The sequence below is a fragment of the Lactuca virosa genome, chromosome 7 (genome assembly GCF_052849685.1).
Source record: "Lactuca virosa cultivar CGN04683 chromosome 7, Lactuca_virosa_CGN04683_v6, whole genome shotgun sequence".
In the NCBI taxonomy this organism is placed as follows: domain Eukaryota; kingdom Viridiplantae; phylum Streptophyta; class Magnoliopsida; order Asterales; family Asteraceae; genus Lactuca; species Lactuca virosa.
Window position 1 is genome coordinate 114,400,407 of NC_136432.1, and position 24,350 is coordinate 114,424,756.

The 24,350-nt window shown below is 34.4% G+C and overlaps 1 long non-coding RNA gene across 1 annotated transcript; it reads right to left on the reverse strand.

Annotated features, from left to right (window-relative positions):
- Positions 1–257: 257 nt before the first annotated feature.
- LOC145126152 (uncharacterized) lies at positions 258–3,006 on the reverse strand. The gene is made up of 3 exons (XR_013716356.1): positions 2,809–3,006; positions 2,012–2,712; positions 258–533 (listed from the first exon to the last, which is right to left on the reverse strand). It is a non-coding gene; the product is annotated as an uncharacterized LOC145126152 (long non-coding RNA).
- Between the last annotated feature and the right edge of the window lie 21,344 nt (positions 3,007–24,350).

Here is a 24,350-nt window from a genome sequence, read left to right on the forward strand (position 1 = left end):
ACAGGCCCCACTGCAAGTGGCGGACCTAAAAAAACTTATTTGAATAATATCAATCACACATAACTAATCAAAGGTTTCAAACAAAAAACTTCAACGTTTCTCCATACATTTCACACCATCATGTATATTTACTGAATATTTGATTTTCAAAAATATTTACAAGACTTTGAGTTTCTTACCTTAAAAGAGCATTAATCAATTACCAATACTTTACACTTCTAATTCTGTTAAAGTCATGTGGTACCTCTACATTTAAACTTGAATTGGTTCGGTTTCAAAATATGTAAAAGAATTACAAACTATGAGACATCTTCAATTTAATCTCAATTGAATATCTATTATTTATTTTGATATTTGACACAGATAAATTCAAAGCTTTTGAATTTGAGAGCTTGTTATACCTCATAAAAATATGAATTACAAACAATCACCACCCAGTAGAACACCCGATGACAAAAACAGTCTCCCATACATAATACTAACATCACTCCCCAACAGAACCAACCTCCTCCTCCACTAAACCTGGAAAATCACTGTACACAAAAAAAAACGATTATAAATTTCATTTTATAATTATCGGTTAAAGCATGGAGATTGACATAATAAAGATAATATAAAGCTATACAAAATATAGATCTTCTTTGTTTCTGAGTTTCTCTAACTGTGTTCTTTGTTGTAAAATAAGAGATGCAAACACCAAAGGACCACTGTTTTCAGGGTGAGACATAACTATTTTGACCTGCAACTAAAAACGAAAACAAAAAATAAATTTATTTTATAAGCATTTCAACCTGCTGGATATTCACAAAATAAAGAAAATATAAAGCTAAACTACACAGATCTGCTTCGTTTCTCGATTTCTCTAGCCATTTTTAGATTCAGAAAAAATATATATAAGCCTCATGGATCGAGAGAGGAAGAAAGATGATAGAGAGTTGGTCTGGAAGTGGCGATAGTGGTGGATAATCGCCAGGGCGGCGGCGGCGGTGTGATGAGATAGTACATCAAAGTAAAGCTTGGTGGTGAAGGGCAATGACTAGGGGTGTGTATGGGGCGGTTTGGTTCGGTTATTGGTCAAAACCGAACCATAATCATTACAATTGGTTAATATATTTCAATAACCATTGGGTAACGGTTAATATTGGTTTTGGATAATGGTTTTAGTCGGTTAATGGTTATGGTCAACAGTTAATATCGATTAACCATAATGGTCCAAAATGACATAAAAACAAAAATATTGTTCTATAAAAATTGAAAAAACATAAATCCATTGTTATAAAAAATGAATGATTGTGTATATATAACTATATTGATAGAATATTACTTATCATATCTAATTCCAAGTAATTTCCCTTTAAATTTTAAATTCTCAATATATTACATACATTATACTCTCTCTGTCCTATATTTATTGTTCACTTTTGAATTTTGAAGTATTTATTATTTAACTTTGACCTTAAATATTTTTATTTGTGTTATAAATTACTTGATGAAACTTATAACAGTGAAAATACATTTAGAACACAATCCATTCGTATATTCTGCCTCAAGTATTATATATATATATATATATATATATATATATATATATATATATATATATATATATATATATATATATATATATATATATCAAAAACAAAAATATTTAAGGTCAAAGTTGAAGAATAAATACGTCAAAAGTCAAAAGTAGATAATAATTATGGGATGGGGGAGTATTTAATATTATAGTATATTAAAAATATTTATTAATATTATTGGTTAGGTTCGGTTAATAGTGGTTTGGTTTTGGATGAAAACCATAACCGAACCATATGTATTCGGTTAATCAAAATTAGAAACCGCACCATATCTTTTAGTAATGGTTCGGTTAAAATGGTTCGGTTATATTGGTTAATTTGGTTATGGTTCGGTTTTTCGGTTAATATGCTCACCCCTAGCAATGACCGAATCTTGGAAGAAATAAATGTAGAGAATCGAAAAGAACTGAATTTCAAGGGTAGGAGCTTACGTGTTAGTCTCTTGACTTTATCTCAGATTGAAAATCATTACATTAATCCAAGATTAGTTAGATAGATGTTCTAAAACCTGAAGAACTGATAAAGCAACATTAATACCGACTATAGTCTTGAAGCCACCTTGTACCATCTGTAATGCAGGAAATCCCCAATCATACTTGCAAGTTCAGAAACAGAGAAGATAAACAAAACTTACCATTAGATCGAAGAGAGAGAAAGAGGATTTCATCTACATCGAGAAAGAACTTGCCAATAAATCAAGAAACCAAACCTTAAAAGGGGGAGAGAGGAACCCTAAGTTTTAGATTGAGATTATGATATCAAACACTAATTCCTAATATTTATTCATTGTACTCGGTGAAGAAGCATCATTCTCGAGCAATTTTGATTTACAACAAAGCCAGCTAATTGAAACCCTTCAAACAACAAAACAAGTCAATACAAACGCTCAAACAAAAAGAGAAAGTTGCACAACAAAAAGAAGATCTGAAAATGACAAAATTAAACAACAAAAGAAAACATATAAATCGAAAATAAATATTATTAGTAGCCATACCTCGTGATGGTGCAATAATCCCCAATTCAGCGAGAGAGAGAGAGAGAGAGAGAGAGAGAGAGAGAGAACCATTGTCCAATTTAAATAAGGTGGATGTAGTGTTGATAGCCATGGATGTAAAGGTGGTGCTTTTTAGATCTGCATATCAACACAACGATAAAAGTTCACCATTTATAGGATTAGAAAAACACATAAACATAGTTAAGCACACATACATGATTTAAAGATAGAAACCTTCATGTAGTGAAAGGGATGGTTATGGTTTGTAGGGAAAGACGAAGGAGAAATTGATATATGGTTCATTCGGTTAAAATCTAGGCTTTGTTGTAGGCTGCTTGATAGACATCGGAGGAGTAGCGATTGGTTGTAGAGATGAGAGTGATGGTGTTGTTTAGTGACGATGAGTGATGGTGTGTCTTTTAGATTAAGGGTTTATAGAGAGATAGATATAGAGACGACTTGTGGTGGGGTTTCGTGGGAAAAACCTAGGTGGAGTCGGTTGGTGGTGCGAGAAACGAAGAAAGGGTGGTGGTGAACTGTTGGTCCGTCATTGGGGGTTATACCTCTGATGTGGTGTGTAGTGTTGCCAATGTCAATGTCAGGTGGTTATGGTGGAGGCAAATTAGGGTTAAGGTTTAGGTTACTAATGACAGATGAGATAGAGGTGATTGCAGAGTTTGTAACGGCGCCTTCAAGAAATTGGTGGTAAGTTGGTAACAAAGGGTTGTCGCAGACTAAAAAGCGCAAAGAGAGAGAGAGAGAGAGAGAGAGAGAGAGAGAGAGACGGGATAGATGTGGTATGGCGGCAGCTGGTAGAATGTAGAAGAAATTAGGGTTTTCAACATCTTGAGAGTTAATATCGTAAGATAGATTTAGGTGCGCGTATAAACTTACAGATGATTGGAAGCTTAATATTATTATACCTGATGCTCAAATAGTTGTACCTCTTAAATTTCAAGAAATGGGCAATATGTTTAATAATATAGTAAATATATATATATATATATATATATATATATATATATATATATATATATATATATATATATATTCTTGTTAAGGCAATATACTCTAAAGTTTTATATATTTATATATTATAATGATCAGATGATTTGATAAAAAAAACTTGCTATCAAAAGCATATCCATAACAATAAAATGTGTTAAAATTACATACTAATAATAGAAAAAATATGTTGAAAGCTATATATATATATATATATATATATATATATATATATATATATATATATATATATATATATATATATTCTTGTTAAGGCAATATACTCTAAAGTTTTATATATTTATATATTATAATGATCAGATGATTTGATAAAAAAAACTTGCTATCAAAAGCATATCCATAACAATAAAATGTGTTAAAATTACATACTGATAATAGAAAAAATATGTTGAAAGCTATATATATATATATATATATATATATATATATATATATGCTAAAAAAAAGTTGTATAAGTATGGGACTAAGATCACAAAACCGATATAATGGATTAGTTGAATGGTCGATTTCATGTTCCGGTCCCATTCATGTTGCTAGTTAATTTCTTTACAAGTGTCTATATGTGCTTTTGTTACGTGTGATTAATGATGGGTTGTTCTATTATGTTGCATACAATCAGAAGAGTCAAAGTGAAATGTTTCCAAGTTTTAGTGAAATAAATAGTGTTATATCAATTTGGTGCAACTTTACAAGTTACTAGATTGTAATAGTGTAAAGTGTAAACTTCTATTATGTTCTCCTTGAAGATGAGTCTGTTTTGTTTTTCCATTACTTAATTTAGTGGATATATGGGATTATACCGAAGATTGGCAAATGGCTTACCTCCTTTGTAGATCATATTCGAAGTGTACCAATTCTGAACTATTGAATGGAAATCAACTAAGCTATTTAGAAAACCTACCACGCTAAGCTTTTGACATCCTTGACAAGCTAAGGTAGTAAAGAAGAGGCCTCACAAGAATAAAGAATTTTTTGGAATTGTAAAGCATACTTTGAGGAAAGCATGTTTCAAATATGTTGTCAAGTCATATCTCTATGTCGCCTACATTTCTATAACTACCCAACCAAACAAGTAACAAGTTAAAATTTACCTAATTTCACAAAAATGAATCAAAATTGGAAGTATGGTTGTTAAAACAAATAACCTCTTCAACTAACTCTGAAAATTTAGGCACAACTCACTTTGGCGTTTTTACGAGATAAAATTCCAACGTACATGTCCAAATGTTTTATAAGATAAAACTCGTCCACATGAGAATATTAAACTCAATCACATAGAGAAGAGAGAATGTAGATGTAAAAGTTAATACTTGACATAAACCTAAATAACAAACTTTGTATCATACTTGACATATCTTGCTTTTATTTTTGTCGTGCACCACCCACCATCTCACACTTGGCAGGTGCTACCCAAACAAGACTCTCGACATACTCCACAATTTTATCTGAGTTATCATTTCCACGACAAAATTTGTCCAAGATTTTCGCTTTGCATGCAGTTGGATCATACAGAACAATATTGTAATCGTCATCTACAATAAGAAACTCACTGTGTGATGTGAATCCATAAGCTACACCATCAGTTGGATCACACAATGTTTCGCCCATGATTCGGTCACCCCATACTCATACTCATACATCACCCACACCTCACATCCATCATCCTCCTCATACCATGACATCACACAAAGCTTTCCACCCAAACCTCCTAAAGCATTCGATTGCCAACAAGTACAGAATTGGGAAGAGGCATCTCATAGAATGTCTCTGAACCCAAATCAAATGCCACTACCATTTCTAGCTCCCCATCAATCTCATCCACATACCCAAGCCAGTGAAGATGTCCGTCATGCCATCTACACAAACGGCCTAGTAAGGGTTTTCTGATTACACCTTTGTTGAAGCTCTGATACCCCAGTGGTAGCAGAGATGCGAGTAGAATTCGCACCTTCATCTGATACTCCAGTTGCATTCTTCAGTTCATAAAATCAAAAGTGCATAAAGGTTTCAGACATTATGGTTGAATGAATTATTAACACAGAAAGAAGAATACGCATGTACTAATGAACTCATAAAGAAACAAGTCCCCTCCATCTACTTTTCATGCTTAATTATAATGACTCTCAAGTTAGACTTAAAACTATTAAAAAACTAGCTGACACGGTTTTTTAAATAAGTTGTTGCCAACAACGTAAAAGGTTCTTAGCTTAAGAGAGATGTGAACATAATCAATGTGTGATTTCAGGAAAACGAAGATAGCACAGTCACTACATATATCCAAAACAATATTGCAATGGCATCTAAGTGTTAGGATCGAGACACTTAACACACGACTCTAAACACACACACAGCTCACGAAAAACAAGAACACAAGGATGAACACGAGGGATTTAACGTGGTTCGGTCCTTCTCTGACCTACGTCCACCGGTAACTAGGAATTTATATTTCTTGGTGCTAATCTGCACTCTTTCTGTGTTACTCTAGATACAAGTTTTAAAAATACAGATGAATCTCTTATATAGAGATGGAAATCAGAAGTAGTCAAAAAACACAACCGGGTCTTCAGCCAACCTTTGAAAAAACTTCACATTCAACAATTGTGGCTTCACAACTTCACATTGTTCCTGCCATTTTTGACCAGCTGTGGCTTCACATTCAACAATCTCCCACTTGAAGCCACAGAACAATCTTCACCTGTGCTTCAACTGTGCATCTGTATTTGATCTTAACTCCTTCCTAGTTACCCTGGCCTTCTCTTCAATTAACCTGAAGGCCAGTTGAAGCTTTCGTTAGCTCCAACGCATCAGTCATGGCTAAGTCTGCCACTGACCTGTTCTCTGTCTCCACCGGCTCCCACTGAAATGAACTGCCCGATCCTGGAACATCCTGAGAACAAACGACACTCTCCATGTGAAGCAGATAATCTGGAGAGACTTTTACAGATGGAATACTGGTTCTCTTAACCCACTGTGTTCTGGGTATTCTAGCTGAAACAAAGCCCATGCTCCCACTGCTATGAATGCCCTTAACTGGTTTTTCTGAACCGTTCCAAACACGTTCAACCTGAATCTGACCTGTGACTCTGGGTTTGCCATCTGCAAAGCAAACCTTCTTCTGTCCACGAGACTCTATGAACCGGATTTTGTTTTTCTTCTGAACTGGGACGGTTACTCCCTCAGATGGTAAACTGACCATATATAATGAACCCCTCTTATGTCCACGAGCTATCACAAGATTTCCTTTGACAACCTTCCACTGCCCATTCCTGAACTTAACCTCGTGTCCCTGTTCATCTAACTGCCCAACAGAAATCAACTGTTTCTTCAGACTTGGAATTACCCGGACATCCTTCAAAGTCCATGGACCGACTGGAGTCTTCAGATCTAAGTCACCTATGCTCGTCACATCAAGAACCTCATCGTTCGCCAGTCTTACCTTACCAAAATCCCCTTCTTTCAGATTCCGCAGTGCTTCACGGATGTGGGTAGCGTGAAATGAAGCACCCGAATCCATAACCCAGGAATCCACATTGCTCTCCACACTACAGATCAAAACATCATCATCTAAATGGTCTACTGCAACGTTAACTTCTTTCTTGTCTTTTGGACATTGATTCCTGAAATGTCCAACCTCTTTACAGTTCCAACAAGTCACATCATTTCGAGTCCTCGACTGACTCCTTCTCCTGTTCCCGCTCCCACTACCTCTGTTATTTCTTCTACCTCTGACCGCATTCAATTGTTCACTTGATGATTCCCCGGAATTTCTTCGTCTGACGTCTTCGCCTAGAATTAAATCCCGAATTCCCTCAAAAGTGAGCTCTTTCGATCCTGCGGAACTAGTAAAGGCTGTAACTGTTCCGGACTAACTGTCAGGTAATGATGATAACAGTAGTAAAGCTTGAACTTCGTCCTCAAATTTTATTCCCACTGACCCAAGTCTGGATAAAATCGAGTTCAAATTGTTGATGTGTACTGTAACTGAACTTCCTTCCCTCATCCTCGTGTTGACTAGTTCCCGAATCAGGAAGACTTTATTTGCTGTCGACGGCTTCTCGTACATATTAGACAATGCCTCCATGATTCCCTTTGCCGAGGTCTCCTTCAAAATATTGAAGGCAACATCCTTTGACAACGTCAGTCTAATAAATGCCTTGGCCTTCTTATCCAAAGTCTCCCAGTTTGCCTGTGTCATCGCCTCCGGTTTTTCACCTAAAACTGCGTCCAAGTCTTTCTGTACGAGAAAATCTTCAATTTGCATCTTCCACCAACCAAAATCTTTCCCATCAAACTTCTCAATCTGAAGCTTACTGCTTTCTGTCATTTTCTGAAAGAACAATGACCTATCTTGCAATTTTCTGGAAATTCAGGGGCCAAATTGCAAATTTTCAAATCTGCTACAGTGCCTGCTACAGTGTTGCTACAGTGCCTGCTACAGTGTCTGCTGACGACGTGCTACAGTTCCTGCTACAGTGTCGTCTTCTCCGGCGGACTGCTACAGTGTCTGGTGCTACAGTGTCGTCTTCTCCGGCGACCTGGTTTTCCCGGTCACTATTCCGGCAAACCTTTGACCGGAGATTTGGACGTCTTTCGGTGGTCAAAAAATTCAGAAAAAAATATTTTCAAAATCTTCGGAACGAGACCTTTCCAACGGTATACACCGAAATCGTTTTTGACGAAAAAAAATTTCGACCAAAAAACAGAAAATCACCCTCTGGAGCTAAACCAAGGCTCTGATACCACTTGTTAGGATCGAGACACTTAACACACGACTCTAAACACACACACAGCTCACGAAAAACAAGAACACAAGGATGAACACGAGGGATTTAACGTGGTTCGGTCCTTCTCTGACCTACGTCCACCGGTAACTAGGAATTTACATTTCTTGGTGCTAATCTGCACTCTTTCTGTGTTACTCTAGATACAAGTTTTACAAATACAAATGAATCTCTTATATAGAGATGGAAATCAGAAGTAGTCAAAAAACACAACCGGGTCTTCAGCCAACCTTTGAAAAAACTTCACATTCAACAATTGTGGCTTCACAACTTCACATTGTTCCTGCCATTTTTGACCAGCTGTGGCTTCACATTCAACACTAAGTTCAACTCATAAGAGGACATCATTTAGTAATTAGTATTATAAACAATATATAATAACCAGATCAAACCGGTAACACGATCATGAAAGAATATCTCCATATAACTAAAAAATTAAATAATATTATTTCGCATGTCCTAATAAAATTAGCAAATTCATGAGAACAAACAAGAATATTAATAAATAAGCAAAAAAAAAAAGATTCAGAACACACAAGAAAAACAAACGCAAATCAAGAGAACAACATACAGTTCGCCCAGCCTCATGAGAAACAATCTGCGGTTCTTCATTGATCTCTGCTGTCATAAGAGAGACAAATACATCAAGAGCAGAAATCAAGTGAAGTAATACAAAGGCCATTTATTATGGGATTTTCTAATATGTGCCCTACGATATATATATATATATATATATATATATATATATATATATATATATATATATATATAGCATTAATTATGACAAATATTATCATAATTAAGAGTTTAATGCATTTATTATGAAGATTATTAATGTATTTTACATCTAATTATGGTAATATTCCTTATAATTAATGAATTTCACATTTAATTATGATAATATTTGTCATAATTAATGTTTCTTATACGTGCGTTACTGCAGATATTGGACAATCCCAGGAATTGAAGCCCGTATTTACAACAAGCACCATTGACGCGTATCAGTTATTACCAAAAATTAAATTCTTGCAAGACCTATGATGTGGTAAAATAAATGCTTTTCTACAGCCAAAAAGGAAACCTAACCAATTGAAAAAAAGATGCAGCAATCATCCAATGAAACAAAATAAATACTTCATACAAAGCAACAACAATCATAATACCCTACGATAGCCATAACAATTAGCATCAGATTACAGCCAAATAGACCCCAAATATTAATACTTGTTCTAATGGAACAGTGTCGAACCTGGACGAAAAGGCCTCTTACGGGGGTTTTCATCGGCTCCACCGCTTTCGTAGCGAGCCCTTCCTTCCTTCGCCGTCGCCATAAACTGAAGCTGGAGAATTGAGGAGATAATTACGTAGACAGGGAAGTGGAAACGTGTCACACCCCAAAACCGGAACGACGGAAACGTTCTGGGGCGGAGGACGTCATGTTTAGTATCACAAGTCATGCATCATAGTAAGCAAAGTAATAAACAACCATTTCATTAGAAAGAAAGTGTTTACAAAGTATGTGATTCACATAATATAGAATACATAGCAAATAACAAAAAGACATGAAGCTGAACTGCTCCATCTTCTGAATCCCAGTGCGTGAACCTGTCTACTGGTCTCCTAAGAATACAAGTTATTTTGAAAGCGTAGATCAACATTTAAGCTGGTGAGTTCATAAGATTTAAGTGATGTAAGTAAGTAGTAAGAAAGTTGTAGAAAGTTGTAGAAAGTTGTAGAAAGTTGTAGTAAGTCGTAGTAAATTCTGTTTAGAAAAGTTTGTCTGTTCCTCCAGAAAATCCTATATTTCCTACTTTGATGAAAGATAAGTAAAAATGACTCTACAGTCCTTTCTATGAGTATTAAATAAATACAAGTTATATAAAACTCAGAGTGAACAAACAATCGATTGTGTGTATCTGCCCTAAGCCCACAACCAAACAAGGAACAGGAAATGAGGCGGAAGATACACATCTCATTGTTTGTTAGATCATCGTTGTATATAACCCCTGCGTATTCACTCGGTACTCACGGAGTTAACTGTAATAGTTCCTTTAGTTTGATGAAAAGATTCCTTAAGAAAAACCCTTATTTCTTATAATAAAATGGTAATCACAGTAGTTCCTTCTATAATCACTTAGTTTATACTAGCTATATATAATCTAATATCGAACAAATAGTTAATTGTGTGAATCTGCCCTAAGCCCACAACCAAACAAGGAACAGGGAACGAGGCGGAAATCACATATCCAACTACCTATCAGATATTAATTATATATAACCCTGATGTATAAACTAATGTATTATAGAATTAACCATCTAAGGTCCTTTAAGTTATACTGGTTTAATAAAAATGGATTAAACCTTTTACTGGTAAGTTTCTAGTTTTGTATACCAAAAGTTCTTTACTTGAAAAGTATGATTTGTACTAGAAAACGGTGCATTGAATTAGTGTCCTATAACCTGGCCCATACCTGGTACCCCTTATGATTACTTAGTGTATACAGAAATATATACATATATAAGATTAGATAGATAGTAGGCTGGGTGTATCTGCTCTAAGCCCACAACCAAACAAGGAACAGGAAATGAAGCGGAAAGCACACATCCTACTACCAGTCGGATTCGATTAATATATATCACTGAATGCATACACTAAGGAATCATAAAGTTAGCATTATAGGCCCCCTTCTAGTGAATGTACTAGACTCGACTGTTATGTGTGTCGGTTGTAAAATGTAAATTTTCCCTAGTTTATAATTATCTTGACTCGAAAATAGTTTGTAATAACTTTCAAGTGGAACTGTCACAAAATGAAAGTAATAGGAAAATATAAGTACTCAGTTGTCTTATGAACTGACATCCTGCATTACTGTTTACCTTTAACTTATTAGTTTAATTAAGGTAAAATGTGATATTATTGTTACCATGCTTGATTTGACTAGTATAACACGACGTTCGAGACATCGAAATGATATGACATTCGTCACCCGTAGACCTGCAGGTCCCACTGTAGCTAGCAGCAAGGTGTGGGACAAATTCACGCTCTCCCTCCAGGAGACTCTGGTACAAAACATGTCACCGCACTGAATGCCACGCCATGAAGTAGTATCTCACATTATTATTATTATATCTTAGTAAGTTCGTTATAGTATCTTAGTATCCTCTTGTTATAGTATCTTAGTATCCTCTTGTTATAGTATCTTAGTATATTCTTGTTATAGTATCTTAGTATCTTCTCTTGTTATAGTATCTTAGTATTCTCTAGTAGGGATGAAAGTGGGTCCAAACCCGGACCGGATGGACCCGGACCCGGAAAACCCGGAACCGGTTAACGGGATTTTGTAGAACCGGAAACCGGACCGGTATATAGGAACCGGTTCCGGTTCGGTTCTGGGTACGGTACCGGGTAAAGTGGGTCTAGAACCGGAAAACCCGGAAACATCAAAGTGGGTAGGTTGGAACCGGATAAAGTGAGTTTAGAACCGAAAAACCCAGAAAAACCGGAATTTTTTGGTAATTACTTACTACTTAGTGCGTTGAACTTTGAAAATTTCATATTGATATCCCGACTTTGGGGGACAGTAACTCATTGAATATGAAACCAAAATTAACAAAATTACACTCTAAAATCATGTACAAACTCTAAAATACACTCTGGAAAAAACCGCATGTCAATCCGACTTTAAACGAATGAGATATGCATGTGTTAACATTTTCACAGAATACAAAGTACAAAAAAAAATAACTGAAAAGTTGAAAATTTTCAGTTTTGATATCCCGACTTCGGAGGACTGTAAATCATTGGATATTAAACTAAAAATGACAAAATTATAGTCTAAACTCATGTACAAACTGTAAACTACAAGTTGGAAAAAACCATATGTCAATTTGACTTCAAACGAATTAGATATGCATGTTTTAAAACTTTCACCGAATACAAAAAAACTGAAAAACTAAAAACTTCCAGCTTTGATATCTCAACTTTGATGGACTGTAAGTCAATGAATATAAAACTAAAAATGGCAAATTTATATTCTAAAATCATGTACAAACTCTAAACTATATGTTGGAAAAAACCGCATGTCAATCGGAGTTGAAACGAATGATATATACATCTTTTAAACGTTTCACAAAAATCGGTTCCGGCCCTAAAAGTGCTTCCGGTTCCAAACACCGGTTCCGGTTTTTAGACCCGGTTTACCCGGACCCGATGGACCCAAACCCGGATTACCCGGAACCCGGATAAAGCCAATTTTTAAACCCGGGACCGGAACCGGTTCTATATATTCCAGTTCTAATGGTTCAGGTTCCGGTCCGATTCCGGTTCCGGTCCGGTTTTCCGGTTCTAAATCTCATCCCTATTCTCTAGCATCTAGTATGAACTGAACCCCTAAACTATACCCCTTATAGTTTACTAGTATTTTACTTGAACTGTTGTTGAAAAGACTCATTTTTTCTACTAAGTTATGCTGGTACTTTAAAAATGGAGTTTTGTTAAACTATAAAGTAACATAACTTTAAAAGAGTTTTTGAAATGTTTTGACCACTTATAAATGACATAAGCAATCTTTTGAAAATGTTTATAACAAACAATTACACAATTATATTGTGTTCAACTTGTATTCCCCCCTTAAAAGCATTTAAAACAGTTTAAAACATTGATTACGGGGTATGAACTCACCTTATGTGGGTGATTTAAACGAATATGCGCGTAAGGATGAGAAGTTCCATGAATGAAGTCCCGAGACTTAACGAGTCCTAAATGAAATATAATGGCATATATTGACATAAATATAGTGTTTAGAAGCAACCAAATGCAAGGAAACACCTTACGGGACTAGGAAACACTTTGTCCAAGTGTTGGAATCACATGTGATTCACTTAAAGGGAGTGTACGGCCATAACAAGGAGTGTGCGGCCATGGGTGTGCGGCCGCACACTCATGGTTAAGAGTGCACAAAAGCGTTTTCCAAGGGTAGGGAGGCTTGTAGGGCTAATGCTCATCAAGTGTTGAAGCTAGAAACGCATTTTGGAGACCATTTAAGGGTGTTTTGAGGGGTGTACGGACACACCTGGGTGTGCGGCCGCACACACCTTATGATTATGAGTTATGGGCATTTTCAAGGGCTTAATCTAGTGTTCTAAACAAGATTCAAGCAAAGGGAAAGGGTACTTACGATCCGGAGGCTCGAGAAAGCTCAAAATCACCAAGAACAAGTGTGTGTTCTTGGTGTTCTTGGTGAAATGGTTGAAGATTTGAAGATCTAGCCAAAACATGATTTCCAATGGATGAAATCAAAGGATGTTACTAGTTTAAGAAGATTAACAACAAATCTAGGGAAGAACACTTACAAACTCGAAGATCTAGGCTGCAAATCGGATGATAGTTGAGAGAAAAATCGAGTTCTTGGCTTGGGAGGGTGAAAAGGGATGAATGAAGGCTAAGTCCCAACCTTATGCACATGAGTGTGCTGCCAGGAGAGAGGTGTGCGGCCGCACACCCAAGTGTACGGCCGTACACTCCTTGTGTTGGAGTGTAAGGCTCTATTTTTGGTGCTAGAAGTGTACGCGATCCATTCCTTTACTCAATGCTTGAATGTACTGAGCTTTGAACCTTTAAACGGACTCTAAACGAGGCTAAATGACAGCAGAAACGAGTCTGACACTCAGCTGAGTTGGATGGCTGAACTGATAAAGCAAAAAAATTTCGGGTTGTCAAAAAACGAGGGGGGGGATGTTTCGGGTCCTAAGACTATCCCATTACTGATTTTTTCGTTGTGGTTCACCAGAAAAAGTTAAAAAAGGAATATATATATATATATATATATATATATATATATATATATATATATATATATATATATATATATATATATATATATATATATATATGATAACGATCCGGTTCACCAAATGGCTCATGCCTTTTTATTATTTTATATTGCCAAATCTCCTATTTAGATAGGTTGATTTAAATTAATTTTCATATTAAAACTAATATAGTTAATAACTTTATTTTATCTTTGGTAAAAAAATAAAATAAAATTTACTAAATACGTAATTTATTTTTCTCTACAAAATAAGACCAATATTGATATAATTTTATATATATATATATATTTTAATATAAAATTGGGTTGGATTGGATTGCTAATAGGTGTAAAGGATTGTGTTTGGTTAGATTGTATATGTGGAAGATAGATAAATGAGTTGTCATAAGAAAAGCCTAAACCGATACAAAAACAGACATGTGGTTTTTATGTTCACAAAACCGACCAAAATCGGTATGATGCGGTTTACCTGAAACTGAACGCAACCTATTAAAATTTTAAATAATTATATTACATAATATATCGTAAACGTAAAAATATTATATTTTAATTTAACTTAATTTTTTAATATGATATTTATTTTTAATAAACCTTCAAAATTTTATATTTATCCAAATATTTTTGAATGTTTTTAATAGTTTAGAATCATTTTGTATAACATATAATTATTATAATAATTAAAATTTTAACCATATTATCCTACGTCTATAATAATGAAACATTTGCTTCTAAATTCTTGGAATGTCGTTCTCTTGACAAACAAAATATTTCATCTTCAGCTCCCCATGAAATGTATGTATTGATTGCTTGATTTTTATTTTTGTTGAATAGTTATGTTCTAGTTTGAGGATATTTTAGATGTTACCATTGATATTTTGATGTTGATAAAAAACATATATGATATTTTGATGTTTAAGAAGAGCATATATATATATATATATATATATATATATATATATATATATATATATATATATGATATTTTGATGTTTAAGAATGACATATATGATATTTTGATATTTAATAAGAATATATATGTAACGACCCGAAAATTACAAAGAGATTTTTCATATTTAAAATAGATTAACCAATTAAAACCTTTATTCCAAAAGCCATTAAGTAACATTCATTTAATTAACACAATCCATTATAAGAGTTAAATTACAAAACTGCGAAAAAGGATATCTCCAATATGTATGTACAGTCTCGTCGAGCTCTTCCCACAAATAACTTGCAAAAACGTTTTATCCACAAATGTAATGATAAATCTTAGTGAGTTCCTCGGTATACCACATAAAATCCTCGGCTCTAGCGCCGACATGCCAACTCTACAATCAACATGTATATAACATACATAATAATCATACATAAGACTAACTGGTCTATTCTAACCCGAAGTGAAAGCTATGGGCCAAATCATAGTCTTACAATCACTTCATATCATGGGCTACCCACATGGTCTTTCCTTACAATGTCAAGGACCAAATCATGGTCTTATCAAGCAAGTGTCATAGGCTACTCGCCTACCCCATGGTGTTTCCTTGTAATGTCGAGGGCCAAATCTCGATCTTAAATACAAGTGTCATGGGCTAACCTTAGGGTCTTTCATATAATTTCTAAAGTCACATGCAATCAGGGATCAGGGATCAGATAGACAGTCGAACAGATAATCCAACCGAGAGCGAACAATCAGACAAGAACATCGCAATAAGGCATTAGACCAAGAATTCTCAGGCTATCCAACTTAAACTACATAAAACCAATGTTGTCAATACCATACCATCATGTAAACACCTGACATGAACTATCATATTATATATCTCTATGTCGCCTACATTTCCATCACTACCCAAGCTAACAAGTAACAAGTTAAAAATTATCTAATTTCACAAAAATGAATCAAAACTGAAAGTACGTTGTTAAAACACGTAACCTCTTCAACTAACTCTGGAAAATTTGGCACAACTCACTTTGGCGTTTTACAAGATAAAATTCCAACGTACATGTCCAAATGTTTTATAAGGTAAAACTCGTCTGCATGAGAATATTAAACTCAATCACATAGAGAAGAGAGAATGTAGATGTAAAAGTGAATACTTGACATAAACCTAAATAACAAATTTTGTATCATACTTGACATATCTCGTTTTTATTTTTATCGTGCACCACCCACCATCTCACGCTTGGCAGGTGCTACCCAAACAAGACTCTCGACATACTCCACAATTTTATCTGTGTTATCATTTCCACGACAAAAATTGTCCAAGATTTTCGCTTTGCATGCAGTTGGATCATACAGAACAATATTGTAATCGTCATCTACAATAAGAAACTCACTTGTGATGTGAATCCATAAGCTACACCATCAGGTATATGCGAGAGAACACAGTGTTTCGCCCATGATTCGATCACCCCATACTCATACATCTCCTCATACCATGACATCACACAAAGCTTTCCGCCCAAACCTCCTAAAGCATTCGAGCAACCTGCTTTGCCAATAATCGGATGAGTATGTTTACTAAAAGCTCGCCCAGAAGATTTTCAATTGTTGCTGGGTGTTTAATTTCTGACCTGTAGCAGTAGTATAACAGACATCAGTAAAGTCACCACCAAGGGCATTAATATTTAATAATAACAGTGTGTGTAGCCTGTAGGACTGTACTAAAAGAAAGACGGACCTAGTAAGGGTTTTCTGTTTACACATTTGTTGAAGCTCTGATACCCCAGTGGCAGCAGAGATGCTAGTAGAATTCGCACCTTCATCTGATACTCAAGTTGAATTCTTCAGTACATAAAATCAAAAGTGCATCAAGGTTTCAGACATTATGGTTGGATAAAGAATTATATAGAGACATAAGAATACACTTGAGATCTTTTTTTTGGCATTTCCACGATTAAATAATATTTCATTCTGGTTGTTGCCACCAAGTCTCTTGCTCCTATTAAGCCCACCCTTCGTGGTTCAGGGTCCTAAACCGATAAAAAAAAGGGATAATGACTTAAAAGGTAATATATTATTGGATTTATACACATTTGGCCACTGAGTTTATTTTTTGTCCATATTTACCCCTTCAACTTGTTAAACTGTACAAATTCAGTCATTATGACCGGTTACTCCAGGTTACCCGGGGAAAATGACTTAATAGGGTAATATATTTCTCATTTTGTACACATTTAGTCTTTAATATTTTTGTACATATTTAGTCCTTAATATTTTTTTGTTTCAAAATAAGTCATTTTTGTTTTTGTACTCATTCAGTAATTATGAATGATTTCTTTAGGTTTTTCTCACGACATCTTACGTGGGACAATCATTAATGAAGTGTGTGGGGCTATTGATGTTTATGTGTAACGTCTCATTTTCACAACCAAAAAAACTTCATTTTTAAATAAGGCAAAACTCTCTAATTATAAATCTATTATTAAGAAAAAACGTTTATTCCAAAATATATTGATCAAAAATCAGAGTAATATAGGAAACACGGAATCCTCAATATTGTTGATGAGTGTGTATAGTCCTGCCTTCGCCTTCCCACAATCAACGATAGAACCTGAAAATATAAACAATTGGGTAAGCACAAAGTTTAACGAGTTTCCCCCAAAATACCCGATACAACAAACCTATTATCATGCATAACGGGCTCACACTCATCAGATTGGAATACTAGGCCCAATCAGTCATCGAACTGGAATGCCAACATGCAACAGATCCAATCAGTCATCAGACTGGAATACCCAGGGTTTGTTGGTCTGTCGCTTTAACCCAACCGCTCTTCTCGAGCCTTCGTGCCTACGGCGTACAGCCAACCCACACCAGGTATCTTGGCCTACAACATATAGCACGACCGCCTCAACCTATCCCACGTAAGATGTCGTGAGAAAAATTTAAAGAAATCATTCATAAGTACTGAATGAGTACAAAAACAAAAATGACTTATTTTACAACAAAAAAATATTAAGGACTAAATGTGTACAAAAATATTAAGGACTAAATGTGTACAAAATGAGAAATATATTACCCTATTAAGTCATTTTTACCGGCTAACTTGAAGTAACCGGTCATAAGGACTAAATGTGTACAGTTTAACAAGTTGAAGGGGTAAATATGGACGAAAAAAAACTCAGTGACCAAATTTGTACAAATCAAAAAATATATTACCCTTTTAAGTCATTATCCCTACAAAAAAAGACGTGGTTTTTATGTTCACAAAACCGACCTAAATTCGTATGATGCGGTTTACCAAAATTTTAAATAATTATATACGTGTATTTTTTTTTTAAACAACAAATACAAATATATAATAAACAACTTCTAAATTATTCCACCTATGCCTACAGTGGGACTTGAACCCTCGACCTCAAGAAGGAAGCGCAACACCGGATAATTAAAAAATATCAAAAAAAAATCAAAATATCATATTTGTTCAACTTAATTTTTTAATATTATATTTATTTTTTATAAACCTTCAAAATTTCATATTTATCCAAAAAAAATATAATGTTCTTAATAATTTATAATCATTTTTTATATCATAGAATTATCATAATAATTAAAACTGTAACCATATTATCCCTATGTCTATAATAATGGAACATCTACTTCTAAATTATTAAAATGTCGTTCTTTGGACAAACAAAACGTTTGATTTTCAACCCTCTCCATGAAATGTATGCATTGGTTGCTTGATTTTTATTGTTGTTGAATATTGTCATGTTGTAGTTGGAGGATATTTTAGATGTTATCATTGATATTTTTATACTTAAGAGTGACATATATGATATTTTGATATTTAAGGACATATATGATATTTTGATACTACCTCTGTCTCAAATTAATTGTCTACATTTGACTTTTGAAGTCTTTATTCTTCAACTTTGATCTTAAATATTTTTCTTTTTCATAGATACTACTTGATGAAAAGTATATGAATGAATTGTATTTTAAATGTCTTTTAATTGTTATAAGTTTTATCAAGTAATATATAACACAAATAAAAGTATTTAAGGTCAAAATTGAGAAAAAAGACTTTAAAAATCAAAAATGGACAATTAATTTGGGACGGAGGGAGTATTTAAGAAGGTAATATATTATATTTTGATGTTTAACAAAGACATATACGATATTTTAAAGTTTTATGAATGGTAAATATGATATTCAAAAATTAAGTTGGACAAATATGATATTTTGGTGTTTAACAAAGATATATATGAAATTCCTCCTTTATAAGATTATGATTTCACCAAACTTTTGATTGAAAAAAGAAATGAAAAACAAAAATTGTTTCATGTTTCTGTCGTAAGACATATTGGGTTAAAGGTTAACGGCTAAAATTTTAATCAAAAAATATTTCACTTTTAGTTTGTTGTGGTGTTCAAATCACACCACGGTAAAATAATAATAATAATAATAAATAATGAATAAATAAATAAGTAACAATGTTATTTCATCGTGTGGTTTAAAACCGATTTAATAAGCAAACCAACTAGATCAATATTGAATTCTTCTAAATCTTCTTCAAATCTTGAGCTTCACTTCAATTTCGATATTCTTCTGGGTTTCTAAGGGTTCTTAGTCGTAATATACCTCAAAAAACCGAATGCAACTCCTTGATTTCGACTTAATGTCCGAGATTTTATCATTGTAGGAATCTGACCACCACGTCGCGGTTGATGATCACGATTATTCCATTCGTCACATCGTGGTCATGTCACCACGACGTGGTCTTCAGTAATCTTTTTTTTTTGCTCCCGTTTCCTGTTTCCAGCTCCTCGTATGCTCCCTTTTTGTCCCGAGCAAGTCTTCACCGCTACAAAACATATTATAGACATGTGAGAGGCCAGATACTGCTTATGGACCCTATTCCTGCTGTGAACTAGATTTTTGAAGAAAGGCAATGTAACATAGGTAATTCCCAAACCTCTACTCTTGCCTTTAACATTCATACTTCCAATAATGGCAACAACAATAACAACAACAAAGCTAGATACAACTCTAATCAGTCCAACAACAAAAATTTCAAGAAGGATTCTCCTTTCTGTATGCATTGTAAAAAGAATGGCCATACACAAGATAAATGCTACCGTCTTCATGGTTTTCCCCTGGATATAGAACTCAAAACAATGGAAATACTCATCAGTCTCGTGCAAATTTTGTTGGTTTTGATTAACAAACTTCTGAAAAAGCAGTTCATGAATCATCTTCCATGGTCAATGAAGCTTTGACTGGCCTTACACAACAACAATGTGAAGGTCTTATTGCTCTTTTGTCTGGAAAAATTGCTTCTGCAAACATGATTACTACCAATGCTTCTGAAAATTTGGCAGGTAAATACAGAATTTTAAGTCTTAATTCTGGTAAATATATTTCAAACGTTTGGATTCTTGATTCTGGTGCAACACAACACATTTGCAATAATAAGAGTATTTTCTTAAACATCCAAGCTATACAGGGTACTAGAGTGAGATTTCCTAATCAAACTCTTATTTCAGTTGCTTATAAGGGGGATATACAACTTACTAAAGAATTACTTCTTAAAGATGTTCTTTATGTGCCTGATTTTGAAATAAACTTGATCTCTGTCACTTGTTTAACCAAGACTCAGATGTCAATGGTCAAGTTTTTGATGGGTTTTGAGCACTACATCATTCCTATGGTGTACATGCAAACCCTAAAGCTTTGGATCTAGTTTGTCTAATGAACATGCAATAATCATCCAAAGCCATAAACCCTAGATCTAGCATACAATAATGGAATTAACATATGAATTAGGGTTTAGATCTTACCTTGATTGTTATGTAGCAATAACAATCTCAATTCCTCCTTGTAATTGGCTTCTGAAAGCTTAGTGTCACAAGTGTCACACCTCTAATGGATCACAAACACCAAGAGCAAGAGGATGACTTAGGAGAAGAGAAGGAGGCACCAAAATTCATCCAAGAACCTTAAGGAACACTTAGCCACGTTTTTGGTGCCCTAGGGGTCTTTAAATATGTGAGGCTATTAGGGTTTTGAACTAGGAAACCCTAATCTGACTGCTTAGGCCCTAAGCAGCCCATGGACTCCCTCCTTAGAGACCTTGGACGAATTCTCATGGGTTTCCCCATAGATTTCGTCCACTCCAACCTCTATGGAGTCCATTAGCCAAATACTCAACTATCACACAATTGACAGTTCTAGTCCCCTTTATTTAATTAATGTCTTTTAGTCACAAAATCAATTCTTATTAATTCTTGACTATTATTAATTAAACTATATGATTTCTCTTTTAATATATTATTCATATACTATATTAATAAATCATAATTATTCTTTTTCTCCATAAATCATCATATCAAGTTGCTTTGGTGAAGGCAACCCAAAAGGACCATGCTCGCAATCGGGTCAAGTACATACCAAAATAGTTATGGGCTTAGACACTAATCCAACAGTCTCCCACTTGGATAAGTCTAATAACTATTCTGCGTATGACTTCAGATCCTGATCAGCAATCGTAGCTTTCAAAAGCCGCTGTCAACTCTGATCTTATCAGATACACGTCCTTTAGATAATGGATCATATATTCCTCCATTCTAGATATCGTATAGACATGAGACATGGATTGAAATCATGCTCTCAGTCTATGTGCTGTTTCCCGATTTTCGATTTACGACGACTGACTAATTGAACAAATCAAATCAGTCCTGACCCGGCCGAGCACTTATGTTTGTCATCACTAAATCATCGAGGGGCCCACAAATATCTCTTTAATCCTACATTGGGTAAAAGGAACGGATAAACTTCGATTCAATGCTCGCTTGTACTCACTCACCGAATTACACACAACAATACGTTTTATAACACCAAGTTACTAGTGCGTTTACATATTATCAATGTGCAACCGATTTGCAAGATACAACTCACACATCTCGGTTTCAAGAATATAAGATATTATCGTCTCACCAATCACTCGTGATAAAATCCATGAAGCGATCCAAGTGAGCGTGGGTTTAATCCAATGCTCAAGTCATATTCATAAGCACTCATGAACGTTGTAGCAAACATTTGCTATGTCTAATACACTTTAGACAATCTACAAACCAATTCATGACAATCTTCTTTCATACCTACTTCCAAAGTATGAGCGACTGTGGAACGTTCGAATAATCTTATCATTCAGGAAGTCAAAACATGCAAATTGAAACACAAGAATAATATTAATACTATATGGCCTCAAACCTTTGAGTGTAAATAAAACACTTTTATTTAATCACCATATTGATTACTCATTATTTGTTTTTTCGGGTAATTAACTTCTTACTTGAATTATGACAATAATTGTCCCATGCTCTTAGCATGCACACTATGTTTACCTATGGTCCTTACTTTTTGAAATAGTATAATTGAATAACATTTTCAATCACACTCATTTCACAATTTCCAATCCTTACCACAAGTGTGAGAATACCAAATCCTTTCCACTTATAGTATATGTCAGATTCTAACCTTTTATGCAATGATTCTTCCGTAATGTCACAGCACCAAAGTCACAAAGACTATTGCCAATGAAATTACAAAGTCCTCTATTGGAGATTGTTGCAAGACAATTCCATAGACATGAAGTCTCACATTCAAAGTACATTCATTTGAACATCCTTCTTGCATAAAAGTTTTCTAATCTTAGACATAGATTCTTAACGTCCAACTCCCAATAAGGAAACATTTTCATATTTGCCATATGACAACTCATTTTAAATAGAATCTTATCTATTCATAATAATGTCAATATGTTCCATCCATGACTATACTTCTAACTGTCCACAAGTTACCGATCATTGGCGAACCTTAGATTGTCCTTGATAGTTGTTTAAATATTTTAGTCAAATCCTGTTCTATTCCCTTTTTCCCTCTAAATGCCCTAGGCATTTGGAAAATTTTAGAACGGTCGAATATTACAGCATATGCAATCGATCATGTACCCGAAGTGTATGGGATACGATTCATAATGAAAAACGTGATACTTTACCAGTTTCTTGCTATAATATTGTCATAATATTTCTATTTGCCGTGTTCTCAAAATTCGAACTATGAAGAGGGATGTCGTAATCATAATCGAGTGTGAGAACGCAACAAATATTTCCATATATAGAATTCTCTTACGTTGAATCCTTTCAACATAACATTTATATATCTTTTTGACTAAATTTGATTAAAATTTCTCGATCTAAACCTTTAGATTTGAAACGAAGTACAACATTTTCTCCCTTAATTATGGCAAAAACAACTTTTCAACCCCTGCAGCTTTGCAAAGTGAAACTTTTGTTTTTCTATAATTAATATTGCCAACTTGCAATACTTAAAATAATAATAATCATGCTCCCACTAACATGATGATTATATCCATTCTAGCATAACATTTATACTCCCACTAGCTTTTGTTCATATTTCGAATACGATGTGCTTCAATAAGCCTTTATCTAAGCTTCCCAAACTCATACACATTTCCTTAGATAACCCATATGTTTGTCTAAACAATTCTAGAACTTATAACAATAAGTCTAAAATGTTCAGACCCATTTGCCATTTTCCACAATTCGAACTATGAAGAGGGATGTCGTAATCATAATCGAATTCGAGAAATGCAAATTACATAATGCTATCTTCAAAATCTTTCTTAGTGAAAGCGTTTCCTCACAATCATTTTCATGAAGGAGAGAAACCTTATGACACTTAGATCTTGTGGTGTATGTGTTCCTATCTATGTGAATTTGTCATAACCATAATCATAAGATAATGTTTGTGACGAATTCAAACTCTTATGGACAGAACTTGTTCATTCTTAATTTCTTGCCATCAAGGGTCCTACCATTGCTTCCAAGTTATTTAGCAGCTCACCTATGCCAGTCAATGTACTTTCATTGATCAAGGTGTTTGCTCTTATGCATTCAATTGAGAACTCGTAGAACTCATATGCATAATCACTCAACTGGATTGGCACAGAAATAAAATTTTGTCAACACGATAGGTTACAATCCTCAAGTCGTGTGCTAGTGTTTAATAATAGGTTTACTCTTGATTAGTCCTTGAAACCTTTCAAGATTATTTAGACTCCCACTCACCACTTGACATATAAGATTCTCTTGTCAATAAACATTTCTT